Below are 4,282 nucleotides of genomic sequence, written 5' to 3'. Positions count from 1 at the left end.
ATTTACGACAGCGAGCAAGTTCGCCTTAATCTGGTGGGTTTATCATTTTATAAGTGGTTTCTGGTGCCATCGTCGTCCACAGAAGCCCCCAAGCTGGCACCATTAAGCCAGAATGTTGGTAAAGGCAACCCTTTGAAAGAAACCAGAGGTGAGAGATGGTTTCACGCAAACCTGTGACGCCTAAAAGTCTCTGTTGTAAACATGGCGGTTCACGAGTGAAGTTGTCTCTCTGGCCTTTCTGTGAACGAATTCCAGGACCTACCGATACAATTTGGGCAAGTTTTGAAAGCTAAAAACTTCAATCGAGGCAGTATTTTGCTGGTAGGACTGGGTGGCCCGACACTTATAAAAAAATCTATCAAATGAGAATCGGGAGTCTTCCCTTGTCATGGAATGGCAGAATTACCCAGAATTCTATTCGGGCATGAGCGAGGCAACTTAAAGGAAACCTCCACTAAAACAAGGATACAACTTCAAAATATTTAACATAATGTTTACAATCAAAATTGTTCAAACGTTTTCCAATGGAATCCTTTGTATCCGAAATAAATGAATTTCAAAAACGCCTGTTTTGGTTTTCAAATTTCCTGGGCGCAGCCATCTTGAATAATTGTGACGTATTATGGTTGCTCTTTTGTATTTGCACAAAGAGCTTTTGTTTTAAAACAATAGGGCAACCATGACACGTCACAATTATTCAAGATGGCGGCGCCCGGGAAATTTGAAAACCAAAACAACCGTTTTTAAAATTAAATTATTTCGGATACAAACGCTCCCATTGGAAAACGTTCGAACAATTTTGATTGTGAGCATTATGTTAACTATTTTAAAGATATATTCCTGTTTTAGTGGAGGTTCCCTTTAAGAAGCACGAAACTGGCCCTCATTGAATGGCTGAAGCGCGGCCAGAGGAAAAGATTTCTAGCCAGACACTCTGTAAACGTAGAGTTTGGACTTCTGAACAAGTTTTTATCATGGAAAATTCGCGATAAAATTGTGCTTTCATTTCGCTGTAATCCTCGTGTCAAAAAAACGGTATAATGTAAATAAGAGAATAAGGAGATTTATATTTGCAGATCACCTGTCCTCTTACTACTTAATTCAAACTCTACATCTCTATGCAATAAGCCCATTCAAAATTTCCTCATATTACTTTATAAAAGTATGTTTCTTTTTTGTTTTTGTTTTTTTTTGGACAAAAAAGGGTTTTTCTGCTGATATGAAAAATACGTTTTCTCTCCAGTCCTCTTCTTATGCATGATCTTCGCAAAAATTACATTCTGTCCCTCAATAAACCTAGAATAACCAGTTATGGTCTTAGTTTTCTTTTTCTTACGTATCAGCTAAGTTGCGGAATGCGCTACCTGATTTTATCCGTACCTATGAGTTTACTGGTTTTAAAAGAGAATCCAGGGCCGCATTTTGTACAGCGGCTTTTCTTTTTAATGAATATTTTTAAATATTATGTATTTAGTATGTATCTGTATATGCTGTGTATTTTAGCTGCAAACGTAATGTCTCGAAGACATTAGCTCTTGTAGTTATTCTGAAATTCGAGATGAAATGCATGTATGTATGTAAAGTTTAGTAGGGCGCGTGCGCACACTTTGTAATTTGCGACCTTCAGTGCTTACCACATGTCAGATAAAATGACTTTTCCCTTGTATATTTAAGCCATCGAATTCTTACGTTAAATTGACAAGGGCGGTTTGGAGCTGTGAGTAGGCGTGGGATTTGTCACATATGGTTTAGGGGCCGACATATCTCTCCCTCAATGCCGTACCGGGAGGCAAGGTCGGTAGCAGAAAGCAGCGAAGGGCCAACTGCGTCCAAAAGCGATCGCACGGGCCGAAATCCCGGGATGACTCGTTTGGTACGACGCTCCAGCGCCGGGTCTGGAGGTACTGCGTTTTTCTCTCTTGTTCGAACATTTCGTCCGCGCATGCGTAAATGTTCTGGCTCTCCGATACGTAGCCTACCAAAAGAAAATTAAGATGCTGGCTCAGTTACAAGGAATTGACATTTCAGTTAAACAGATTCTACAGGCATAAACTCGTAAGGTAAGAAGCGCGCGTGTCTGGTCTTTCACACAGACTGGGACGTCTAAAAGGCTCTGTTGTAAACTTGGCGGTTCACGAGTGAAGTTGTCTCTCTGGCCTTTCTGTGGACGAATTCCAGGACCTACCGATATAATTTGGGCAAGTTTTCAAAGCTAAAAACGTCAATCGAGGCTGTATTTTGCTGGTAGGAGTGGGTGGCCCGACACTTATAAAAAAAATCTATCAAATGAGAATCGGGAGTCTTCCCTTGCCATGGAATGGCAGAATTACCCAGAATTCTTTTTGGGCACGAGGGAGGCAACTGAAGAAGCACGATACTGGCCCTCGTTGAATGGCTGAAGCGCGGCCAGAGGAAAAGATTTCTAGCCAGACACTTTGTTAACGTAGAGTTTGGACTTCTGAACACGTTTTTATCATGGAAAATTCGCGATAAAGTTGTGCTTTCATTTCGCTGTAATCCTCGTGTCAAAGAAACGGTATATTGTAAATAAGAGAATAACGAGATTTATATTTGCCGATCACCTATCCTCTTACTACTTAATTTAAGCTCTACATCTCTATGCAATAAGCGCATTTAAAATTTCCTCATATTACTTTATAAAAGTACGCTCCAGCACCGGGTCTGGAGGTACTGTGTTTTTTTCTCCAATTCAAGCATTTCGTCAGCGCATGCGTACGTGGGTCCTTGAGACCTAGCCTACCAAAACAATTTTTTGCATGCTGGTCTTTACCATCAATTGACATTTCAGTTTACGATTCTACAGGTATAAACTCGTAAGGTAAGAGGCGCGCGTGTCTGGTCTTCTCCAGCCTGAGGTGTGAGATGGTTTCATGCAGACTGAGACGCCTGAAATGCTCTGTTGGAAACATGGCGGTTCACGAGTGAAGTTGTCTCTCTGGCCTTTTTGTGGACGAATTGCAGGACCTATCGATACAATTTGGGGAAGTTCTAAAAGCTAAAAACTTTAATCGATGCGGTATTTTTCTGGTAGGACTGGGTGGCCAGACACTTATGAAAAAAATATATAAAATGAGAACCGGGAGTCTTTTCTTGTCATGGATTGACAAGGGAAGACAACGACTTGCAGAGGCGTGTGCGAGCGTAGATCGACTGAAATAGGACAAAATGGTAATATCGGCTTGATTAATATTTCTCGATGCGGATCGAAATTTTTCAGAAATTCCGACTTTTTCGTGGCACCGAGTCCCATGGCTGCAATCATTCATTACTGCGGCGATACTGCGGCAGAATTTCGATCCGTTTCACAAAATAGTAATGTGACCAAAAATTGCCATTTTGCGAAACGTATGTTTTTTTGGGCATATTTGAGGTGATTTTAATACGCTCGCCCCGGGAAGGGGGGGGGGGGGACTTCCATATGGAACAGACGGGGATGCTCGTCGGAAATTTTGAATTTAACCCCTAAAGAAGACCATCTGGGCGTGGCTCAAGCTTTTTGTGACCCCTAAAGGAGACTAATCTGGGCGTGGCTTAAGGAAATTTTGACCCCTAAAAACAAGTTAAAAAGAAAATTTGACTTCTGTTTCTCTTCGCGTAATTCTGTGTTTCTTCGCGGAACCCTAAACGAGACCTTGGCGGCTTAAAATATTGGCGCTTTGCCCGAAACACCCTAAGCGAGACCAAAATCCAAAATTTACACCCCTAAGCGAGACGACGAGCATCCCCGTCTGTTTCATATGGGAGTCCCCACCCCGGGACGCTCGCACGCGCCTCATTTCGCAAAATAGTAATGTGATCAAAATGGTTTGAAATACTTTTCATCTCGTTTATCGAAGGTAGCTGACGGTAAATGAACGTAAATGAAGGTAAATGACGGTAAATTAACGTGATTGAAGGTAGATGAAGGTATATGAGGGTAAATGAATATGATTGAAGGTAGATGAAGGTATATGAGGATTAATGAATATGGTTGAAGGTTAATGATGGTAAATGACCAGGAGTGAATGTATATTAATACGGATGATGATAAATTTTTATAAGTGGAGGAAAATAGATTGAGATGAAGGTAAATGTATATGCATGACTGAATATTGGGAAATTAAATAATTTAGCGTGTCTTACGTAGTTAGGGACTCGTGGTGGGTATATAGTATAGTCAGTATACGGTAACTACATGAGATCTTTGCCGCCGATTGCTCCTAGGCATAATAGCGGTGTCTTACACGAAGTAATGGTATACTTGTCAGGTACCAGTCCTTCT

Source organism: Montipora foliosa, chromosome 10 (assembly GCF_036669935.1).
Source record: "Montipora foliosa isolate CH-2021 chromosome 10, ASM3666993v2, whole genome shotgun sequence".
Lineage (NCBI taxonomy): Eukaryota > Metazoa > Cnidaria > Anthozoa > Scleractinia > Acroporidae > Montipora > Montipora foliosa.
The sequence above is the reverse complement of the archived record's forward strand: the minus strand, read 5'-3'. Positions refer to the sequence as shown.